Source organism: Erpetoichthys calabaricus, chromosome 4 (genome assembly GCF_900747795.2).
Source record: "Erpetoichthys calabaricus chromosome 4, fErpCal1.3, whole genome shotgun sequence".
NCBI lineage: Eukaryota > Metazoa > Chordata > Cladistia > Polypteriformes > Polypteridae > Erpetoichthys > Erpetoichthys calabaricus.
In genome coordinates, this window is record NC_041397.2 from 332,998,968 (window position 1) to 333,011,801 (window position 12,834).

Here is a 12,834-nt window from a genome sequence, read left to right on the forward strand (position 1 = left end):
TGCATAGATTTGTCCTCCATGTGTGCCATAGGTATGTTCCATATAGTCCTCTTTTTTGTTGGGTCAGTTGCAGGGAATGTCATATCCCTTGAACCTGTGTCTGACCAACGAGATATTAACGAAGGTCAAATATTTGATGAAGACACTGTGTCTGATTATTCATCAGGAGGAGAGGTACATTTTCCAAATAATGTTTGATCAAACTCCACTCTGATCAGTCCCATGTGCCTCAATCACATTTGGAAATCCTGGTAATGAGAATGTTAGGCTGATTGTGAGATTCTTTATGGAACTGTGGGTGTTTTTGCCTGTGTATTACCTACCTGCAATGGCATGAAACACCTCTTTTGTCTGCACACGCAGGTGTCCAGGAAACACTATGAAAACCCGAAGGAAATATTTCAGTCAAACAGACTTTACGAATTACCTGGCAAATTGCACTTTTAGTTAGATTTTCCGCATTGCCTACAGTATATAAAAAAGTGCCGCTTGCAAGAAACCTCAAAGCAATGCCTACTGTCTTTGTGGTTGTGAGAGCCCGACTTCACCGAGTTTGACTTCGAATATACGGAGCTAATAAATCTTTGAGGTACAATATCCCCCCTCGGCTAAAGCGGTATCTTTCGTACAGAATTTCCTCCAGGAGCAATAAAGGATCTTGCCGATCGCGCAAAACCCTCTCTATATGAAATTCTCTTCGTATAATTTGCGCACTGATATCAATTGGTCGCTCATTCATGAATGGCGAAGCCATGACTGGATGACTTCCACGCACCATCACTGATTACGTGTGTGAACTAGTCCTTGTTTATGTAGAACACTGCTCCAAGAAGGTTTGAGGATTAGGATGTGTTGCTATAACAACACTTCCAGCAAGAGTTTCGAAAAACCGACAGATCCAGGATCAGGCCAAATCGTCAACAATTACATTCAGCTAAGCGAGTAATCCATGTACGAAAAAAAACCCCCAGGGCAGTTGGAGCAATTGTTTTGCATGCCGGCATAAACGATATAAGGCACCGACAATCGGAAATCCTCAAGGCAGACTTCACAGCATTAATTAAAGACACGAAGGAGAGGACACCGTCGGTAAAGATCTTCATCTCGGGTCCATTCCCTCTCGTCAGACGATCAAACGAGTACTACAGTCGTCTGCTAGGATTAAACAACAGGCTGCAGGGCTTCTGCAAGAATCAAGACATCGGGTTCATCAACAACTGGGACCTCTTTTGGGAAATTCCGAGTTTCATCAAGCAAGATGGCCTGCATCCGAACAGTTTTGGCGCCCAGGTCCTCTCCAAAAACATATCTAAGGTAATTCGTTTATCTTGACTATCTATCTCTGCTCTTAACCCCTTCCGAAATGCTACTGCTGTACTTGGACATGATAATTGTTTAATAAAATCTTCCAAAAAAGTGCACAACATAAATACTGTAATTACCAATCTCGATGCACATAGAAAATCTAGGCAATACGGCATAAACACCAATAATTTAATTAAAATTACTACTTTAGATGAACAATGTATTAAAACTATAAAAACAGATTATAGATTAAACAAAAAATACACACAGAGTGGCGCTAATAAAAATAACTTAGTTCCTGTTCCAAATATCAATAACGCACTGTGAAAGATTGCCGGCTTTCTACTCCGGCCCTCACCCCCAGGCCGCCAGGAGGAGCTCTCCCGACAGCATGAACGTGCCCCGAATTCCAGCAGGGCATCATGGACTCTGTAGTTTATATGCACAGCCCTGCTGGATACCATGGGGGCCTCCAGGAGTCGCTGTAGGGAGGTTGTCGGACTCTTATGTGCCCTATAACCCGGAGGTGCGTCAAGATCACATGACAGGAAGAAACGACGTGCCTCCGGGGTGAAGAAGAGTTTTTTATATGACCCGGAAGTGTTCCTAGTCACGTGGACAGACAGGACGAAACACTTCCGGTTCAGGACTATAAAAGGACTATGGGAAATCCCAGATGTTGAGCTGAGCTGGGTGGAAGGGTGGCAACGCGTCTGGGAGTGTGGAGGATTGATTATTGTGTATTGTTGATTATTGAGTATTGTGGAGAGGAGGGTGCTTGGTGCACAATTATTATTATTAATAAATCATTATTTGGACTTTTACCTGGTGTCTGACGTCTAGTCTGAGGGTTCAAGGGGTCACGGAGGCCCCAATCTGTCACAGCACATAGTATTCATCTCTGCCCCTCCGAAACATTAAATATGGCTCTATTAAATATTAGAGCTTTAACTAACAAGACGTTTTTTATCAACAATCTTATTAGTGATAAAAAAATAGATTTTATTGCACTAAGTGAAACGTGGCCTAACTCAGATGGCGCAGCTGTTTTAATCAAATCTGCGCCACCGGATTACAGTTTTACTCATGTGGATCGCCAAGGAAAGAGAGGTGGCGAACTAGCAAACATTTACTCAAGCAGGTTAAAATGTAAAAATGTCATTTTTGTTAAATTCAAGTCCTTTGAGTATCTTGCCGTTGTTATCCACGGAGATTCTCACGTTCTAGTATTATCCGTGTATAGACCTCCTAAATTAAACGTGTCTTTTTTTGCGGAATTCTCTGACTTAATGTCAATCTTAATTACGAACTATGACACACTCTTAATAGTCGGAGACTTTAATTTTATATAGATAATCAATGTGACCAAAAAGTAAAAGAATTTATGAACCTCCTGGACTCTTTTGATTTGAGACAGCTCGTTAATCAGCCTACACATAAAGCAGGTCATACGTTAGACTTAGTGATTACTAAAGGACTAAAAGTTGATATAAAGCAGGTCATTGATACGGGTCTATCAGACCATTTTCTTCTACTATTTAATATTGAAATAATGATAGAAAACACTCATGAGAAGCATATTGTTAAAAAACGCTTCTTTGACTCATCAGCAGCTTTAAAAACTTACAAACATTCTAAGCAATCAGTCCGTTTATAGTGCCAACTATAATAGCGAGGATAATGTAAATAGTAAGGTGGAAAGATTTAATACTAAAGTGAGGGCTGCTGTTGACTCAGTTGCACCTGAAAAGACAGTTAAAAATTTTTCTAGCATTGTTATACCATGGAAGACCAAAAGAGTGTCTGATTTAAAGAGAACATGCCGTAGAGCTGAGCGTAAATGGAGGAAGACTAAGCTAACTATTCGCTATGAAATATTAAAAGTTAAAATAACAGAATACAATAACACAGTCCGTCTTGAGAGGCGCTGCTATTTCTCTAAGATTATAAATAACAATGCTAGTAATCCAGAGTCTTATTCTCGACGATTGATCATCTGTTAAACCAGGTAACTCAAAGGAATGCCTCCTAAGTACTCCCAGTAAAACCTGTGAGGCTATCGCTGTATTTTTCAATCAAAAAATTAATGATATTCGAAATAACATAGTATATCTCCCCAACACTAAGGATCTTCCTAAACCCCAGTATTCCGTTGTAAACAAATTAAAGTCTTTCACTAGGATAGATTTACCTGATTTACATAAAATAATTTCTCAACTGAAACCCTCCACCTGCGTCCTTGACCCAATACCAACAAATTTTTTCAAAGAAGTATCGGGCGTGCTAATTGATAATATTCTTCCCAATCCCAGACTGTCTTAAGACTGCTGTAGTTAAACCCCTACTTAAGAAAAATAACCTCGACACCTTTGCTCTTGAAAATTATAGACCCATTTCTAACCTGCCTTTCTTAAGTAAAATTCTAAAGAAGGCAGTCATTATACAGTTAAATGAGCACCTCAATAAACCTGCTATTCTTGATAAATTTCAGTTGGGTTTTAGAACAAATCACAGCACAGAAACTGCACTCGTTAAAGTAGTCAATGACTTGCGGGTAAATGCAGACAGAGGCCATTTATCTGTTCTCATCTTCTTAGATCTGAGTGCCGCATTTGACACCATTCATCATAATATTCTTAGAATTCACCTTAGTCAATGGGTGGGACACTCTGGCAGCATCTTAAATTGGTTTCAATCCTACCTGGCAGGGAGAAAATTCTTTGTTAGTTGTGGTAATTACAACTCAAAGACCCCTGATATCCTATATGGTGTTCCAAAAGGCTCTATCCTGCAGGGTCAGCTGCTCTTCTCAATCTACATGCTTCCATTAGGTCAGATTATATCTCAGGGCACAACGTGAGCTACCACAGCTATGCTGATGACACACAGCTGTATTTATCAATAGCACCTGATGACCCCGATTCTATTGATTCACTAACACAATGTCTAACCTGTATCTCAGAATGGATGAATAGTCATTTTCTCAACTTAAATAAAGAGAAAACTGAAATCTTAGTGATTGGCAATAATGGATACAATGAGGCTATTAGAAATGAACTGGAAATATTAGGATTAAAAGTCAAAACGGAGGTAAAAAACTTAGGGGTAACCGTTGACTGTAATCTGAATTTTAAATTGCATATTAATCATATCATTAGGACAGCATTTTTTCACTTAAGAAACATAGCAAAAGTTAGACCTCTTATATCATCGAAAGATGCTGAGAAATTAGTTTACATGTTTGTTTTCAATCGACTAGATTACTGTAACGCACTCCTCTCAGGACTACCCAAAAAAGACATCAATCGTTTGGAACGAGTGCAGAATGCAGCTGCTAGAATCCTTACCAGGAAAAGAAAATCTGAGCACATTTCTCCAGTTTTGATGTCACTATACTGGTTACCTGTGTCATTCAGGATTGACTTTAAAATTCTGCTTATGGTTTATAAAGCTTTAAATAATCTCGCCCCATTTTATATATCGGAATGTCCGACATCTTACATTCCAAATCGTAACCTCAGGTCTACAACTGAGTGTCTCCTTAGAATTCCAAGAGCTAAACTTAAAAGAAGTGGTGAGGCGGACGGCCTTCTGCTGTTATGCACCTAAAATCTGGAATAGCCTGCCAGTTGGAATTTACCAGGTTAATACAGTGGAGCTCTTTAATAAACTGTTGAAAACACATTATTTTAACATGACCTTCTCATAACTTCACTGTAATTTAATCTTGATGCTCTGTATATACAATTCATTATAATAACTATCCATGGTATCTCTAAAATCTGTACTAACCCCTACTCTCTCTTCTGTTTCCTTTTCCGGTGTCCTGTTGGTGGTGGCGCAAGCCACCACCATCTACTCAAAGCACCATGATGTTTCAACAATGATGGATGGATTAAAAGCCAGAAGTCTGTATGACTATCAGCATCAAGTGACTCCGTGAGAACCCTAAATACAAAGAGGACTATTTAATTTATGTTAGGTAGAACGCCCAGAGGGGACTGGGTGGTCTCGTGGCCTGGAACCCATACAGATTTTATTTTTTTCTCCAGCTTTCTGGAGTTTTTTGTTTTGTTTTTTCTGTCCACCCTGGCCATCGGACCTTACTCCTTTCTATGTTAACTAATGTTGCCTTATTTTAATTTCTTGCTTTGTTTTTTTATTTTTATTTTCTTCATTATGTAAAGCACTTTGAGCTACTCTTTGTATGAAAATGTGCTATAGAAATAAATGTTGTTGTTGTTTATAAACCATAAGCAGAATTTTAACGTCAATCCTGAATGACAAAGGTAACCAGTGTAGTGACATCAAAACTGGAGAGATGTGCTCAGATTTTCTTTTCCTGGTTAGGATTCTAGCAGCTGCATTCTGCACTCGTTGCGAACGATTTATGTCTTTTTTCGGTATTCCTGAGAGGACTGCATTACAGTAATCTAGTCGACTGAAAACAAACGCATGAACTAATTTCTCAGCATCTCAGCAAGTGAAAAAATGCTGTCCTAGTGATCTGATTAATATGCTATTTAAAATTCAGATTACAGTCAACAGTTACCCCTAAACTTTTTACCTCCGTCTTGACTTTTAATCCTAATGTATCCAGTTTATTTCTAATAGCCTCATTGTATCCATTATTGCCAATCACTAAGATTTCAGTTTTCTCTTCATTTAGCTTTAGAAAGTTACTATTCATCCATTCTAAGATACAGGTTAGACATTGTGTTAGTGAATCAAGAGATTTGGGGTCATCAGGTGCTATTGATAAATACAGCTGTGTGTCATCAGCATAGCTGTGGTAGCTCACGTTGTGCCCTGAGATAATCTGACCTAACAGAAGCATGTAGATTGAGAAGAGCAGTGGACCAAGGATAGAGCCTTGTGGAACACCATATAGAATATCGGGGTCTTTGAGTTGTAATTACCACAACTAAAAAAGAATTTTCTCCCTGCCAGGTAGGATTCAAACCAATTTAAGACACTGCCAGAGAGGCCCACCCATTGACTAAGGCGAATTCTAAGAATATTATGATCAATGGTGTCAAATGCGGCACTCAGATCTAAGAGGATGAGAACAGATAAATGGCCTCTGTCTGCATTTACCCACAAATAATTTACTACTTTAATGAGTGCAGTTTCTGTGCTGTGATTTGTTCTAAAACCCGACTGAAATTTATCAAGAATAGCAGGTTTATTGAGGTGCTCATTTAACTGTATAATGACTGCCTTCTCTAGAATTTTACTTAAGTAAGGCAGGTTAGAGATGGGTCTAAAATGTTCAAAAGCAGAGGGGTCGAGATTATTTTTCTTAAGTAGGGGTTTAACTACAGCAGTCTTAAGGCAGTCTGGGAAGACCCCCGTATGTAATGACGAATTTACTATGTCAAGAACATTATCACTAAGCACGCCCGATACTTCTTTGAAAAAATTTGTTGGTATTGGGTCAAGGGCACAGGTGGAGGGTTTCAGTTGAGAAATTATTTTATGTAAATCAGGTAAATCAGTCCTAGTGAAAGAGTTTAATTTGTTTACAACGGAGTACTGGGGTTTAGGAGGATCCTTAGTGTTGGGGAGATATACTATGTTATTTCTAATATCATTAATTTTTTGATTGAAAAATACAGCAAAAGCCTCACAGGTTTTACTGGAAGTACTTAGGAGGCATTCCTTTGAGTTACCTGGTTTAACAGATGATCAATCGTCGAGAATAAGACTCTGGGATTACTAGCATTGTTATTTATAATCTTAGAGAAATAGCAGTGCCTCTCAAGATGGACTGTGTTATTGTATTCTGTTATTTTAACTTTTAATATTTCATAGTCAATAGTTAGTTTAGTTTTCCTCCATTTACGCTCAGCTCTACGGCATGTTCTCTTTAAATCAGACACTCTTTGGGTCTTCCATGGTATAACAATGCTAGAAGATTTTTTAACTGTCTTTACAGGTGCAAATATGTCAGCATCAGCTCTCACTTTAGTATTAAATCTTTCCACCTTACTATTTACATTATCCTCGCTATTATAGTTGGCACTATAAACGGACTGATTGCTTAGAATGTAAGTTTTTAAAGCTGCTGATGAGTCAAAGAAGCGTTTTTAAACAATATGCTTCTCATGAGTGTTTTCTATCAATATTTCTATATTAAATAGTAGAAGAAAATGATCTGATAGACCAATATCAATGACCTGCTTTATATCAACTTTTAGTCCTTTAGTAATCACTAAGTCTAACGTATGACCTGCTTTATGTGTAGGCTGATTAACGAGCTGTCTCAAATCAAAAGAGTCCAGGAGGTTCATGAATTCTTTTACTTTTTGGTCACACTGATTATCTATATGAAAATTAAAGTTGCCGACTATTAAGAGTATGTCATAGTTTGTAATTAAAATTGACATTAATTCAGAGAATTCCTCAAAAAAAGACGCGTTGAATTTAGGAGGTCTATACACGGATAATACTAGAACGTGAGAATCTCCGTGGATAACAACGGCGAGATACTCAAAGGACTTGAATTTACCAAAACTGACATCTTTACATTTTAACCTGCTTGAGTTAATGTTTGCCAAGCCACCGCCTCTTTCCTTGGCGATCCGCACGAGTAAAACTGTAATCCGATGGCACAGATTTGATTAAAACAGCTGCGCCATCTGAGTTAAGCCACGTTTCACTTAGTGCAATAAAATCTATTTTTCTTTCACTAATAAGATTGTTGATAAAAAACGTCTTGTTAGTTAAAGCTCTAACATTTAATAGAGCCATATTTAATGTTTTGGAGGGGCAGAGATGAATACTATGTGCGTTATTGATATTTGGAACAGAAACTGTTATTTTTATTAGCGCCGCTCTGTGTGTATTTTTTGTTTAATCTATTGTCTGTTTTTATAGTTTTAATACATTGTTCATCTAAAGTAGTAATTTTAATTAAATTATCGGTGTTTATGCCGTATTGCCTAGATTTTCTACGTGCATTGAGATTGGTTATTAGAGTATTTATGTTGTGCACTTTTACGGAAGATTTTATCAAACAATTATCATGACCTATTGTTGAATCTAACTGTTTAAAAAATGATTTATTGATATATATTGGAATGTTTTGAAATAAAAAAAGTTTAGGAAGGATATTCATCTTAACAATGTTAATTCTTCCAGATAGAGTGAGATGAAGGGTTGACCATCTATGCAAGTCTTGCTTAATTTTTTCCATACAGACGGCAAAATTTTGTTGATAAAGAGCTTTATGTTTACTTGTGATATTTACCCCTAGGTATTTAAACTGATCTGCTATGGTAAAAGGTAGGGTGTCTAATCTAATATTATATGCTTGTGAATTCACTGGAAAGAGTATACTTTTATTCAGAATAATTTTAAGACCAGATATATTTTGAAATTTTGTTAGTGCTGTTAAAACTGCAGGCACAGTGTTTTCTGAGTCTGATATATATAAGACCATATCATCTACATATAGAGAGATTTTCTGTTCCAGTCCTTCTCTGACAATCCCCTTTATCTGATAAGAATTTCGGCATTGAACTGCCAGTGGTTCAATGGCGATTGCAGACAGCAGTGGTGACAAGGGACATCCTTGTCTGCTGCCACGTTCTAGCTTAAAGTAGTCTGAACAAATGTTATTAATACAAACTGAAGCTTCTGGATTGGTATACAGTAGTTTGATCCATACACAAATATTCAGGCCAAACCCAAATTTCTCCAATGCAGTGAAAAGGTAGTTCCATTCAATCATATCAAATGCTTTTTCTGTGTCTAATGATAGTAATATCTCTGGGGTGTTTGATTTTGCTGGTGAATATATAACATTAAATCGTTTTTTAAACAGTTAGATTCAATAATAACCTCATTCATTTGGAACTCAAAACACCCACGTATCCAAAGACCGACCCTACAAAGACCACAGGCAGAAGGTGGCATGGCTCTTCCTAATTTTCAGTTTTATTACTGGGCAGCAAACATACAAGCCATAAAAACCTGGACACAAATAAATGAACATACACAGGCCTGGTCAGCAACAGAAGTAAAATCCTGTAGTACTTCATTATATTCCCTGCTCTGCTCTCCAATAAATGAAAGTTATCGCAAATACACTAATAACCCAGTTGTGCTTTACTCACTCAGAATATGGAACCAAATTAGAAAGCATTTTAAGATGGAAATTCTTTTATCAGTGGCACCTCTGCAAGAGAACCACCTCTTTCAACCTTCGCAAACATATCCAGTTTTTAATACCTGGAAAAGTTTTGGGATTAAAATGCTCAGAGATCTTTATATAGACAACATATTTACATCTTTTGAACAATTACGTTCAAAATTCAACCTCCCAGCTACACATTTCTTTTACTATCTTCAAATTAGAAATTTTGTTAAACAGAAATTGCCCGATTTCCCCCACCTTGCACCCTCCACAATGCTGGAAAAAATACTGCTCAATTTCGAGGAAATAAACACTATTTCCGCAATATATAAAATCTTGTTAGAGTCCCTACCTTTCAAAGATCCAAGAGGACATTGGGAAGAAGATCTCTTAATCAATATATCAGAAAAGGAGTGGAAGGTAGCAAAGCAGAGAATTAACTCGAGCTCCATATGCGCAAAGCATAGAATTATTCAACTAAAAATTATATATTGAGCTCATCTGTCTCGCTTAAAACTGTCCAAAATGTTTCCAGGCCAGGATCCAACCTGCGAACGCTGCAACCAAGCTCCTGCCTCACTGGGTCACATGTTCTGGGCCTGCACCAAACTAACATCATTTTGGACAAAATTTTTAAGTGCCTCTCAGACAGCCTTGGGGTCACAATCCCTCCTAACCCACTAACAGCTGTGTTCGGTGTTCTTCCAGATGGACTTGAATTGGAGAAGGACAAGCAAACGGTGATTGCATTCACTACACTTTTGGCACTCAGACTTATTCTGTTAAATTGGAAGAATCCTAACTCTCCTCTGATAAGTCAGTGGGAAACCGATGTTTTATATTATTTGAAATTGGAAAAAATCTAATTCTCAGTTAGAGGATCTGTACAAAATTTTTTCAAAACCTGGCAGGATCTAATCAATAATATTTTAGAATAAGAGAAATAACTATTACCACATTTAATTCCCTTCTCCATCTCTTATTTACCTATATATTTATTTCTTCCTTTCTTTTATTTATTGTTGCCTTATTAAAAAGCCCTAAGCAATTCTCCTTTGGCTTAGCTCTCCTTCTCAGGGGTGGGGTTTGATTTGTCTTCAATTTTGTTGGGTTATAAATTGATCTATTTGTATGGAATGATTGCAATAAAAATTAATAAATAAAAAAAAAACAAAAAAAAAACAATTATCATGACCTAGCACAGCAATAGCATTTTGGAAGGGGTTAAGAGTAGAGATAGATAGTCAAGATAAACGAATTACCTTAGATATGTTTTCGGAGAGAACCCGGGTGCCAAAACTGTTCGGATGCAGGCCATCTCTCTTGAAGAAACGCGGCCTTTCCCAAAAGAGGTCCCAGTTGTTGATGAATCCGATGTCTTGATTCTTGCAGAAGCCCTGCAGCCAGTTGTTTAATCCTAGCAGACGACTGTAGTAATCGTTTAATCATCTGACAAGAGGTAGTGGACCCGAAATGAAGATCTTTACCGATGGGGTCCTCTCCTTCGTGTCTTTAATTAGTGCTGCGAAGTCAGCCTTGAGGATTTCCGACTGTCGGTGCCTTATATCGTTCACGCCGGCATGCAAAACAATCACTCCAACTGCCCTCTTCTTGTGCTTCTTGTAGATTGCTGGCGCACATCTCATCACTTCATCCAAAAAAGGGAGGATAGAAAGGAACATTTGGCAGAGCAAGAGACAACGTGAAATGAACAGGGAGATTGGCTTGGATCATCAAACTAACTCTGAGTGGACCGAAAGATCACAAATTTCAAAAATGGTAGCGAGCAAAATTTAATGGAACAACTCAAATATGTAAAGTGTGACATATCTCCTAGCACAGAGAAGTTCATTCACTCAAAGTCAGAATAGAAACAAGGACACTGGTCAAGGAAGTCAAACAGACTTTATTAAGCAATTCAGATTTATTCTGCACAAAGTATCACAGAGCACAGCATCTCAATTTAAGAATAAAATGGAAATCAACACAACAAAGCGCGGCAATGCAAAATCATTTGTGAGATGGGCCCCTAGAACAAATCTGCAAAAGTATAAATATAAACTGAACAATAAAATAAAAACAAGTGAAGATCAAAATAAAGATAATTAAAATTACAGAGTTCAGCACCTGCGACGTAAGCAAAAAAAAAAAGAAAACCATCAATATGAATAGAATTAAAAATATCAACTCAACAGACAGAGTGGAATGAGAAACGTCACTCTTAAAAAGTCAAACCATCAGCAGTTGGCTTAAGAGAGTCCATAAGTGATAAAACTTGTGTTAAGACTCGGACATTAATAACACAGAATAGACGTCATGTCATGTGGTAGTAAATGCTCGTCACGATGGCAGCTCTGACTGTGATAAATGCTCAGTGATGTTCAGTTTCTGCTCCCTTCCAGATGTTCTCCATTTCTGTATGTTTGTCATAACGAATGGCTTCAGATCTTTAGACTAAATGTAATATTCGATGACAAGAATCAGAGTAAACGTATCACACCATTTATAAGTTGCTGCCTGCCTAAGATATTGAAGTAATAAAGTAACCCCACAGCTGTATCGCCATGTGTTAGAGAATTGTCTCTTTAGTGAGTCACACAAACAGCTGAGCAAAGATCATTGATAACATGACGCAGCCAGCCTTACTGAATCTAAACCTCACCATATGTTGTCACTTGCTGTGACAGTGAAGTTGTCACCCTAAGGTTTCTAGAAGATCACCGAGTCTTGAGATCTCAGATGAAATGAAGAAAAACGCAAGTGAAATCAGGAAATCGTCAGCCATTGCTAAGATCTGTGACTCCACGGCACCACAGTGACAGCCATCATCTCAAAAACATTCAGAAAAGAGCAACATCTTCATAGGAAAAGCTGACCTGCCAATAGGGGGCAGCAATGCCTGAGTCAAGAAGTCTCAGAGGATTCCAGAAGAAACATCCAAAGAGTTTCAGAGCCTCGTCAAATTGCTAACTTGTACTAACAGAAGTGCTGACATGAACAGTTTATGCTCATGAAAGTCTGATCTCAAATTACTAGGGGGCTCCGCCCCCTGCTCGTTTCGCTCGCCAACCCCTGGTGTTGGGAATGACAAAGAGCGTGATGTATGAATGAGATATAGAATAGTGTGACGGTGTAGATGATGCAGATAGAAAGCAAACAATAAAGTGTGTGGCACAGTGTAAAGGTTTATTGGAAAATGTCTTTGCACACGCCGTTTAAGTGTAAAAGGTAATTCCAGCTCAGAACTTGTAAGGTCATTTAAGATGGTTATTGTTGTGATCAGAGTCAAGTTTGTCAGAGCTTAGAAAGAGTTGTGTCTTTCCAGGAAGTAATGGAATGACTTGGGTATTTATGTTTTCCACATTAATATTTTTTGGACATAATATAGT

General features: G+C 37.9%; 1 protein-coding gene across 2 annotated transcripts in view; it reads right to left on the reverse strand.

The window, feature by feature from the left end:
* LOC127527373 (lectin BRA-2-like) overlaps positions 1 to 12,834 on the reverse strand; it is a 404,208-nt gene that overhangs the window by 349,022 nt on the left and 42,352 nt on the right. The window contains exon 9 of one of the 2 annotated variants that reach the window (XM_051925974.1): positions 11,937 to 12,485. The gene's annotated coding sequence lies outside the window, so the exon portion shown is untranslated. Of the gene's footprint in view, positions 1 to 11,936; positions 12,486 to 12,834 lie in introns of those variants that run through there. The other variant, XM_051925975.1, reaches the window with a different exon arrangement.